Below are 12,153 nucleotides of genomic sequence, written 5' to 3'. Positions count from 1 at the left end.
GCTCAGACGAATACGGTGCAGCGTGTCCCACGCGCGAGGCACAATGGAAATAAGTTGAGCAGAGTGACTCAAGAAACACATTAAAAACAAGCAACTGGGAGCGACTATAGTAGATGTAAACCCCAGAGTACATTTGCCATGGACTTGGTCATACTTTCCTACCTTACAATGACCATGCCATCCCAAGATAAGTAAGCCGAGAAACCCTCAGCCAAAGTCCCACTATACTTGAGGGAATTAACCGTGCACAAGCATGGTGATCCGACCGTCAGAGGGCGAGTCCCACCCCACCCTCCCCTCAATCAAAGAGGTGAATTATGCTCCCCCCTTGTATACAGTGCGCATATATTATCTTACCATAGGGCAGTGGGCCTTTATACCACCTTACCTCAAAGGACTGTGATCCTCTTACCTATCCATCTGCCAAGAAGACTGATAATTACATGCGCTTTGCTTCAGAGGTGTTACAGATCCCATGTTTAGGGGGGCTCCATATTAACGAAAGACTACAATATGACATGCATTGCTGTATAGTGATGATCACAAACGTTTTAGGCTTTTGGCCTTTGAAATGACATTACCCGCCACTTTTACCACACATGAATGAGGCATATTCACTCCGCTCAGACATTCACCTACCTGCCTGCTTCAGCGACGCTCTTTTCCACGGGCTCCTGCCATACGCCCAGGATTTCACCGACTCCTCCGCTCTCTTGTTGTGGACTCCTGCTCCGGCCCCGGTCCCCCCCGCCGCCAGTGACGCTACTCCATCCCGCGTCGTGGCCGCTGAGAGGGGGGGGGGGGACTACAGCCCCCAAGAGCCTTTGCGCCAGACACCGCCTACAGCCTGCACCCGGAGGCGAATAAGAGCACTGGACTTCCTCTGGGACGTGCGCGGGACCGCGACGGGTCAAGCTCGGGCAAAGGGTGGGCCCTCTGTGGCCCTCAGAGGCCTAAAGAGGCCGGGCTGGGCCACCCCATTTGACTCTGGACATCGACAAAACTGAGTAAGCTAAATATATATGAATGCGATAGACTATATTATGGCTTTTGTTTGATGGACTATATATTGGTTACGCGGGTTTTCGTCTGTTAATTATTTTTGCCTACACGATTTGTTGTGTTTCCTGACTAAATATATAAATATTATATATCATGGCCACTAAAGGGGTTCCTAAAGCTATTATCTCCCGGGGGGATTGCTTAAGGGGACAATAGACCACTATTTAACAAGGGCAATACCTGCTATTGAACGAGAAATAGCAAGAGCCGAACAGCGCCTATCTTTAGAAATTACATCTAATAAACGAGCGTCCCTGGTGGTAACTGATTCTTCGCAAACTCTAACTGCATTAGGGGAAGGAAATGAGATTAGTGGTACTACATGTACACCAGTAGAACAGGATTATGGGTCAACCAGGGTTCCCAGTTGTGAGCTAACCGTGGGAAATATGAGTGCTGAGCCCAGTGTACAAGTTATACTGGACGAAAGCCCTTTGGGGGTTTCCCCTAGCCTGTCAACTAAAGATAATATGCAATCTGCTATACATGTTCATGCTCCATTGGTTAAAAGAAAGCAAAAAGGTGCCAAGCATAGGGGGAGATTAGCGAAACAACAAAAATTACATTCAAGTCCCCCAATGGTTATTAATAGCCTCCCAAGTTTGCCGAAGGATTGCCCAATACTACAAGTGCCAGTATTTATCCCACCACCAGATCTACTGGCCCAGATTGAACATATGGTTAAATCTTTAATTTTACCGCTAGTAGAAAGAGTGTAGAGGATAGGGGAAAAGGTGGGGAGCATAGAAGAAACAACAAAGGCAGACGCCATACTTATTAAGAAAATGATAGGAATTAAGCAAACTCAGAATTCAATTAAAACCGCTGTGGCCAAAAGTTCTGAGGTAATGAATACCGCTTTAAATCAGCCGGTACCTTTGGAAACATCATCTTCAGATATCCAGGAGTTAAAATTAACCCAAAAACCCACAATAGTAAAGAGTGCTGCACCCATAGTAGGGCAGATTAAAAAAAAACATCAATTTAGATGAACAGGTATCAATCAGTGTAGGATAAACAGAAGTATTAACCGTATAGATTTACCCCCGGAGGCTGCACCCTTTGTGAGCGTTCTCTCTGGAGTGCCTGAGCTTACAAGTGGGAAAATTGAAGGACACCAGGAATTAAAAAAATAAAGTAGCCTTTTGGCTAAGTAAAAACAGACCTCTTCCAGCAAATATTGATGGGAAAATTTTGAATGTCAGAAGGGTGGGGTGGTTGGGACATATGCCAAAGGACATAGCAGGAGACCTGGTTATAGTACATTTTAGGGACAAACATGTTATCCCTTACCTCCGAAGCTGGGAACCCCAAATAGGAGATGGACCTATAGTTACTTGGGAATTAGGTGACTTCTACCCGAGAGCACCATACCTGCCATCTCTAAGACCTGGTTTAGGAAATAATCATTTTAGAGGTAGTGCAGGTTATGTACCAGGCAGCTATAATATACCAACACACAATAGGTTTGACTTACTTTCAGGTCTTGAACTGGTGGACTTTCTAGGGAAAATCCTGTTATTAGTAAGCAATCTACAAAACAGGATAGTGAAATAAACAAGTTGTATGTTGAAGAAGTTGTGTTGTGTGAAGGGAAGGTAGTCCCAAGCTGCATGTATTCCCTGCCCCCAGAGAGTCCTAGTATTAATGAAGGGGAATGTATAATGAGTGACAGTAAGGTTAAAGTACTACTGCAGGAAGACTGTGGAAGATCCGGATGTCAGGTCGAAAGGGGTGATGTGTTTAGAGCTGACCCAATAGACAGGGTCATCTTGCCCCCATGTACCAATAGTACTACTAAAAAAAAGGAAATTTGTAGCCTTATGTTTTGGAATGTGGCAGGATTAAAATCGAAAATTAAAAACCCTATCTGGGAAAATGTAGCAAATAGATATGATATCTTGGCCTTACAGGAGACCTGGCTAATAGAGCCTATTCATATTAATGGTTATAAAACCCTCTTTACACCGGCATTGGGGGGAACGCATGGGAGAGCTAAGGGTGGCCTGAGCATGCAACTTTCTAACCAGCTTAAGTATGAGAGAGTACAATTACTATCAAAAAGTAGCTTCTACCAGCTGGTAAAGATAGATGTTAAAAATAAGGGGTTAGTTTTATCATTATAAATTTTTATAATAACATCTGGATTAGAGTTATTGCTATCACTATAAAAACGTTGAGGGATGACCTAAAACATGAAATAGATACCAATGAGAAAGAAGTAATAATCTTTTGGGGAGGGGATTTTAACTGTGCTCTGTGTAAAAGGGGTCAACAAGGCATTTGTGGTCTTATGTTAGAACAAGACATTAGCCTTACCCATTTTGAACATTCCATGTGTGGGGACCTTTTAAATGAAATATTGTTTACTTATGATCTGGCATATGCAAATGAAATTGCTCAAATATCATCCTCTTTTGTCTCGACATTTATTGGTAGGGGAACATGGTCTGTTATTGACTTCTTTATATCTGTGAATAGATATGGTCGCCAGATTAAAAGATTTAAGACCCTTGATTTGCCGCTGAGCGACCATCAGCCCCTAACATTAGAGATCGAAAATCCATTTCAGGAATCAGATGGTGAAGGGTCCTCTAGCCAGTCAGTCCCTGATGTGATACTTGGGAGGCAAAATGGTTACAAAATTAAATGGAGTAAGTTGGCGCCAGAAAAATGTATACAGAAATTGGTGAAGAAATGTATAGAAAGTTTTATGATCTGTCTGGACGAGCACACAGACAGTGAGTGTATTATTGAACATTTTAACTACATAGCAACTACTATCAGGGATAGTTTATGGGTTGAGTTTAAGAATCGGGGTAAAGGTAATAGTAATAGAGATGGTTTGATACTTCATGCACTAAGGCACTCTCTGACCTCAAAAATGCACTACACGGGATACCTCGAGACCTGTTATTTTTGTGAAGCGTCGCTATCTAAAGATCCATCTGCCTTTTGAAAGGCGGCAAACGCCCCCTTTCTTCATGACAACACTAAACCACACATAGAGATAGCGATTGCTGAGGACGAATGGGTTGACCATTTCTCAAAACTTTATAGTTGCCCATATGGTACACCCCAATTACTGCCTGATATAACCAGGGGAAAAAGGGAACTGGACTTGCAATCGGATATAACCCTGGAAGAAGTCCTGGAGAGTTTGAAATTAAGGGCGGAAAAGCCGCAGGCCCGTATGGGATCCCAGCAGACCTGTTTAACCCCTTCGATGCTGAGCTCAGCTCGTCATCAGCCACGGGGGGTGTGTGCGGATGAGCTCGTCATCTAACGCGGCTTTTCGAAAAAAGCCGCGTAGGGGAAAAATCACCGCAGCAGCGATGCGGTTAAAGAAAACAGTGAGATTTGGGGGCCCATGTTGGTACAGCTTTTTAATGCTGCCCTTGCGAGGGGATTAAATCCCTCTTGGTTTACCTCGGTAATTGTGCCAATATTTAAGAAGGGAGATAGGCAAAATTGTGCATGTTATCGCCCCGTTTCCCTTTTATATTTGTCCATAAAGATCTTTGGTAGAGTTATTTTAGCGAGACTTCAGACCTGGGCAGAAGAAAATGGGATAAGTGACCTGCAATATGGTTTTCAGAAGGGTAAAGGGACAGTTGAACAAGGATTACATTTATTTATTTTACACCAAAAATATATTAGGGTAAAGGGGGAACATTTATATTTTATGTTCGATCTTACAACGGCATTTGATTGTGTGTCCCATAGTAAACTTTGGGCATTATTAGAAAGGCTAGGGGTGAAAGATAATATTATCTGCTTTCTAAGGGAATTATACTTAGGGGCCACAGCATCTGTCCGCTATGGGAAGGGTGGAGATTGTACTAGATCCTTTGGGATAGGCCGTGGGGTACGACAAGGGTGCGTCCTGGCCACTTTTCTATTTTTGATTTATATAAATGGCCTTGAGCAGCATCTGCTGCGGGAGTGCAGGGATATGCCTATGGTTGGTAAGAGATCTATCCCTGCACTCCTGTATGCGGATGATGCAGTATTAATGGCACGGACGCCCCTGGCCCCACAGAACCTGACAACATCTTTTAATAACTTTGTTACACCTGGATCTAAAAATTAATTGTACAAAAACGTTCTCCATGAATTGCGGTGCAGGTGGTAAGCAACCAAGAAAAAATATTTATATAAATAATATTCCCTTGGATTCTACCCCCACCTTCCCTTATTTAGGTATCCGGTTCCATGAGACTGGCACAGGGGCAAGTGCAGTAAAAGCTGGAACACTTTGGTTCCAAAAAACAATAATGGTTTAAAAAAAATTATTTAAAAAATGGGAAAAAACGATCAGGGAAATACTAACTATTTATAATGCTACTTGTATATCAGTTGTACTTTATGGATCAGGTCTCTGGGGATATGCCAGCATAAAAACAATCCAAGTGGCTGAAAATATGTTTTTGAGACACATTTTAACTCTCCCTGATAGTGTCGCGACTTATATTTGTCATGCAGAACTCGGCCAGCCGTATATTACAGATACAATTAGAATCCAGCCCATCCTTCTGTGGCACAGGGTATGGACAACAAATGAGTGTGTCTCGAATCGCGCTATTCTTTGGGATGTTTTAAACTTAGAAAAAGTGAGTAGGATCAAGTGGCTTGAATATGTTAAATCTTTCCTTGTTGAAATTGATTGCCAACAATACTATGACGATCCACTCAAAATGGTTAATATACCCAGAAAATTGTTGAAAAAACTCTGTATGAAACATCTTCAAGAGAAAAGAGCAAAAGATGAAGTAAAGAAAAAGACGGTTTCCTTACATCAACTGATATTACTTAGGGACAAACTACAGCCATATTTAACCCTATATATGACTAATTACGAGAGGTTTGTCCTGACGCGTTTTAGATTAAATATTGTTTTTAGACTTTTGACTTTCCCTGAAATGAATTCCTGGTCCCAAGATTTAATGATGTGCCCATGGGATGATTCCTCAGCCCAGTCGGATATCCATGTATTATGTTTCTGTAAATTTTATACACTGCCTCGCAGGAAATTTATTATCCCGATTCTTAAGGAAATTAATTTAAATCGATGTCGGCCAGCGTTTTTAGAATTACAGAGATTAGATACAGTTTTTACCTTTGCAGCAGTCTCAGAATTTTTAAAACATTTAAATTGCGGAAATCAATTTTCATGGATGAATTTTAACTGTCTTTTAGTGTGTAAAACTGTTTTATATTGAGAATTATGTGCAATATTTCCTTTTTTTTTGTAAATGAAATGTATGGATGAATTTTAATTGTTCCTTTGTGTGGAAAATTGTTTTATATAGGGAATTATGTGTAATATTTCTTTGTAAATGAAATTTCATATTGTATGCTTTTATGGTTATTGTCAATTAAGAGAATAAAGTATTTGAACTGAACTGAACACTCCCACAGCATGACAGTAACCCCATCTTTTCTTACCCTAGGGTGGTGATGATAGCCCTCCGCACAGGCAAAAACAGCACGGGCTCGGACAGCCAGATCGGCTTGAGCTGGAACTTTCAGCCGAAGCACAGCGCTGAGTCGCTGAAGGAGGACATGGAAATGATGAGCCCTTCGAAGAGGTGGATGGGGTGGGTCCACGTGGTGCCAGACGATGCAGCCTCTGGGCTGGTAATCGTTGATGACTGCGCTGGTAACGAAGCCCTCGGGGATGACCCGGTGTTGCTTCAGTTTACGGATGACCAGCTGGTGCACCCTGGCGGGGGTCACATCCACGTCGCCCTTGGGGTCTAGCCGCTCCTGGCCAGACCCACGCTTCTGCGCCCCAAAAAGTACTTCCTGCGCAGCGGGGCCCGGTGTGCTCCTTGCACAGCCCCTTCTCGGCAGCGTGCACCACCTCCTCGATGCGGCGCTCGTTGCGGGCGTACTCTTCCGGGCTGAAGAGGCCATCTGCAGACCCCGCACTTCTCCCAGCAGTGGAGAGGCGGCAGTGGTGGCTCCTCATGGTCGCAGTCTAACAGCTTCCTCTTGGGTCCGGGCCTTTATGGCAAGGCATCATGGACTGCAACTTTTCCCGCAGCCCCGTGTATCCATGCTGCTGGGCTCACATCCCCCAAAGGGCAGCCCAGGCCGCGCAGGGCTCTGCTCCGCCGACTGGCGCGAGGGACATATCAAGACCGAGCTGATGAGCCCATGATAAAGGGCCCCTTTCGCCTGCCGGGGAGAGCAGGGGCAGAGGGAGGGACGTAGCCCCAATATGTGCAGGCCTGGTCCCTTTCACAGTAAGGCAAAGCATTACCCCTTCCTCCAGCGCTTCCGCCGCCTCCTCGCTCCTCTTCACACTGTGTCTCCGAGGTGCGCGGTGAAAACGAAACTTAAGAAGCTCACGCGCGCGGTGAAAACGAAACTTAAGACGCTCACGCGCGCGACCAAATCCTAAAGTTCGCGTAGTAATCCGACTCTGCCATGACTGCCATGCTGTTTCAATGCTGCGCGTGGCCAGCTCCTGTCTCCAATCCTCGTTGGCTGAACTGACTGCTACAGGCTCTCAGCGAGAGTGCGCTTTCGCGTATTTTCGCAGAGAGACCTAAAAAGGTGGTAGATTGCAGACCCGGAGGGACATAGACCGACAAGAGGGTTAAAACACGCCCCTCCCATCTACCCGAAATCTCAACTTCTCGCCCCCTGTCGTCTGCACATGTGGAATCTATCACTAAGGGGAGTGCCTTTTGAATCAGGATACCCACCCCCCTAGACCCAGACGTAAACCCAGCATGAGCAACCAAACTATATCTGTGATGCACTGTTCTATCAAGAAAAGTGTCTCCCCAGAGCACTCGAAATCAAAAAAGTCAAATAAAGGTTCAGAAAACGTGTAAATCAGTTTCAATGTTTTTCTTTACTTGTGCATCATTTCATGATTCTTCTCATGGTATACACATATTCAACTCATTGGCCAAAACTAGAACTAAAAACATCTAGGAATTGCTGTCACCTGGATGCAAAAAAAAGCCAGCTCCAACTTGGAAAGCATGAAAAAATGTCACAACTTTGTACACGGAGGTTCATCAATATGGAGGGATGAGGAAATATTGTGTCCGTTTCTTCCCCTAAGTAATAATCGAAGTTTATCAAAAAAGAAAAAGGGCACTTGTTACACCTTACAACCTTAGGTTTAGGGAAGAAGAGTACCCTCAAAAAACTCAATGCAATTTGGAGTGCGGTATATATGTTTCATCCGCCCCGCATTGAAGTTATGGCAGTTATCATAGGGATTTCTTCTGTGCGTGAACTGCCAGCCTCAACCAGAGGCACCTCTGGGTTATTTGGTGCAGTGTCCAGAGATATGAGGGTTTCCCCACTTACACAGTGCAAAAAAGGAAGAAAAAGAAAAAAGAAAAGTGATGTGCATAAATTGATTTAAAAAAGGGAGAGTAACCCCAAGGATTTATTGAGGGGTGTGTTTCCACTTAGTTTTAAAAAAGGGTGGTACTTAATGTAGACTGAGTTACTAGGTCTATAAGTATTAAGGTTGTTGAAAATTTGTCGACATGTTTCAGCTCCTTGGGCCCTAGGGGTCTGTGGAGCTTTCGTCAGGACTTACAGAAAACATAGAAAGTATACTCACACTATTTGTGCAGTATCGGTTTTGTATTTTCAAGGTCTAGACAGTTTGTCCAATTTCTGAAAAAGAATTGCATGTTAGTACAGAAATACAGACTTATATTCAAAGTTCAATTTCTTCACATTGGGGGAACGTTGATAAACATTTTCCTATTGTGGAACAAAGCTGAGTAGTACTCTATTTGCAATACAGAGTATGGGAGGGAGCGGGTTCAGTCGTTGCAAATACAGGGAGATTTTAAAATGCTAGGCAAGTGTTGTAGACTAGATGTTTGTCATTGGATAGAATTTTAATGCGTCAAGATAATGATTGCTAATCATCAAAGTGTTATGAGTAGACAGCAGAGTCTGTGTGTTCAAATAAAAATTCTTACTTTGGTGGAGTTGAGCAGGAAAAGGGGCCCGTTATTTCAAAAAAGGTCCCATTTATATAGTGAAGAAGCCACCCCTGGAGGGTGGATGCGTTTATACATACTGTGCCTCATGCTTATAGTTCTTATATGTAAAGCATAGATGGCACAGGTCACAATTGCAAAGTGCCGATTTTTGAAAAGACGGAGACTGAAGGATGCAAAATTACTTCTTGGACATTCATGCGTTTGTGCACAGAGCCCACACTAATGGGCATGGTATAAATAGATATCGCTCAGTAATGCTCAAAGGTATGGGAAGGTAAGATGTGAAAATACCTTTTGGACATTAATGCGTTTCTACACAATGCCCACGGGGTGCGCCGGATATATGCAAATCGCACCGTGTAATGCTCAAGCCATACAGGGCAAGGCGCTAGGCGGCAAACGTTTACATAGCGCGAATTCTTGTTTTTAAGAAAAAGGCGTCCTACCTGTATAAGTCAAGCGTCTTGCGACATCGGGGGGAGTTCGCTTAATAAGCCCAGAGCTATTGGGGGAAAAAAGGGGGGCTTTAGAAAAGCGGGTCGTGCAAGGCAGCATCTTACCAGAATAGTTGTAGTCTTTCTCTTTCAGGCGCCATTACCCGCGTGTGGAGAGTATCCTAACTGGTGCTGACTCTGCCCCCGGATACCAGTGGTGTTCCGGTTGCTCTGTTTTAAAGGGGCAGTTTTACGGCAATCAACTGCATTTAAAAGAGCCTGTTTATTTCATGGAGACATACACTATTGTATTTCTGAAAAAGCACTTAGACTTACAGGTCAGTTATATCATGTTTCGCTGATGTGGGAGATGTGGATAAATTATCTGTAGCGGTGTGCAGAAATTACGGTATTTTATCGGGAGGAAATTCACAAAAAAGTGTTGTTTGGTGTAGGTGGTAAATGCGCAAGATAGGTTGCCATATGGTATTATTTTGCCTATGCTTAAGGGTGCGCAATCCAATCCAACTCTGCTTATTTTCATAAATACAAGGTATTATCAGAATGATATATCACTGGGTGCTGGGGATTAACGCGCAAAATGGTGCCATGCGATGTCATCGTTTAGCCCATGCTCATAAGTGCGCAATTGATCCACCCACCTCTGCTCCTTTTCATACAACACCTTTTCTGCATTATGTGACTTATCATCCAGCATCTCGATCACTGTCCAATGTATGTCATCACAGGAGTGGTTCATTTCAATGAAGTGTGAACAAAGTTTGGTAGTGTTTTTCTTCAACCTGATATTGCTTTTATGTTCGCTGATTCGTGTTTTAATCTTGCGACATGTCATTCCTATGTACTGTTTCTTACAGGGGCAACTCACCATGTATATGACATGGGAGGAATTACATGTAGTGTGTTGTTTTTGTGTCCATGTGAGACTTTCCGATAACTGTAATGTTTTGGTAGCTGATGTTGTCTTACATGCTGCACACATCCCACACGGGTAATGTCCTGTTACCGGTGTCATTGTTGCATCTCTTGTTAAGGTTGTTGGTTTTTGTTTTTGAGGACGTGTATGAACCAAGGCGTCTTTTAGATTTTTTGATCTGCGGTTTGCGAATCTAGGTCTTGGCCAATCGAATTTGCCTGTGTTCAAAATGTGCCAATTTTTGTTTACAAGTTTCTGTATGGCATACGTCGCTGGATTAAAGGTGGTCACACAGGTTGTGAGGTCTGGTATTGGTTCCGTTTGGTGAGTTTGTAGAAGGCACTCTCTTTGTTGATTGCTGGCTCTTTTTTTGCATTTCCTGATTGTTTTTTCAGTATAGTCTCTGATTTTCAGTTTGGAACTAAGTTCTTCTGCTTGGATTTTATAATCTTAATTTTTGCTGCAATTTCTTTTGAGCCTTAGGAATTGGCTATAGGGTAAGTTATCCCTGAGTGGTTTGGGGTGATAACTTTTATACGATAGCAGGCTGTTCTTAGCCGTTGGTTTCGTATAGGTCTTTGTTTGCAGTATATTGTTTTCAGTGAAGATAGTGAGATCCAGGAAGTCGAGTTTTTGATTGTTAGAGGTATATGTGAAATTGAGCCAGGGGTCCAGGTTGTTAAGCCAAGCTATAAATTGAGGCAGATCTTTTTGAGTGTCCCATATCAAAAAAATGTCATCAATGTATCTCTTCCAGTATAATATACTGGAAGAGAATGGATTGGTTTCATTGAGGACATGTTGGGATTCAAATTGGCTGACATATAGTCCGGCCACCGAAGGCGCAAAAGCGCTGCCCATGGATGTTCCATGGACTTGAATGTACAGGTTACCATCATATTCAAAGAAGTTCTCCTTTAAAGCTAGTTTGCAACATTGTAGAATAAAATGTCTTGGGGTGTTGTAGTGCCATTCTTCCATGTAGAGGACATCTTCTAGCATCTGCAGGGTTTCGTCCTGTGGTAGGCTCGTAAACAGTGACTCGACGTCTAGTCCAACCATAGTCATAGTATTCGGATCAAACAGGGTATCCATGATTTGCAACAAGAGGTCCCTGGTGTCCTTTATGTAAGTTTCTGTTTTTTGTACCATTGGTTTGCGGTATTCATCGGCGAATTTAGATAGTGGCTCAAGTGTGGGCTCTGTGCACAAACGCATGAATGTCCAAGAAGTAATTTTGCATCCTTCAGTCTCCGTCTTTTCAAAAATCGGCACTTTGCAATTGTGACCTGTGCCATCTATGCTTTACATATAAGAACTATAAGCATGAGGCACAGTATGTATAAACGCATCCACCCTCCAGGGGTGACTTCTTCACTATATAAATGGGACCTTTTTTAAATCAATTTATGCACATCACTTTTCTTTTTTCTTTTTCTTCCTTTTTTGCACTGTGTAAGTGGGGAAACCCTCATATCTCTGGACACTGCACCAAATAACCCAGAGGTGCCTCTGGTTGAGGCTGGCAGTTCACGCACAGAAGAAATCCCTATGATAACTGCCATAACTTCAATGCGGGCGCACTCCAAATTGCATTTGAGTTTTTTGAGGGTACACAACTTTGTACACTGCAACAACATCATTGTAGCTAATAACATTACACATCCAAGAACGGAGGAATCGGTAGTCCTAAAACACACAACTGATTGAACACTATGAATGCCATTTA

At 43.1% G+C, this 12,153-nt stretch overlaps 1 protein-coding gene and 1 pseudogene across 1 annotated transcript in view; both read right to left on the bottom strand.

Moving 5' to 3' along the window:
• Positions 1 to 12,153, bottom strand: part of LOC147710752 (ATPase family AAA domain-containing protein 3-A) — a 554,267-nt gene that overhangs the window by 531,305 nt on the left and 10,809 nt on the right. The gene's annotated exons all lie outside the window — the stretch shown is intronic.
• Positions 6,507 to 11,486, bottom strand: LOC147710753 (RNA demethylase ALKBH5 pseudogene; annotated as a pseudogene).

Source organism: Lissotriton vulgaris, chromosome 5, assembly GCF_964263255.1.
Source record: "Lissotriton vulgaris chromosome 5, aLisVul1.2, whole genome shotgun sequence".
NCBI classification, from domain to species: Eukaryota; Metazoa; Chordata; class Amphibia; order Caudata; family Salamandridae; genus Lissotriton; species Lissotriton vulgaris.
This window is presented reverse-complemented; position numbering and strand designations above follow the sequence as displayed.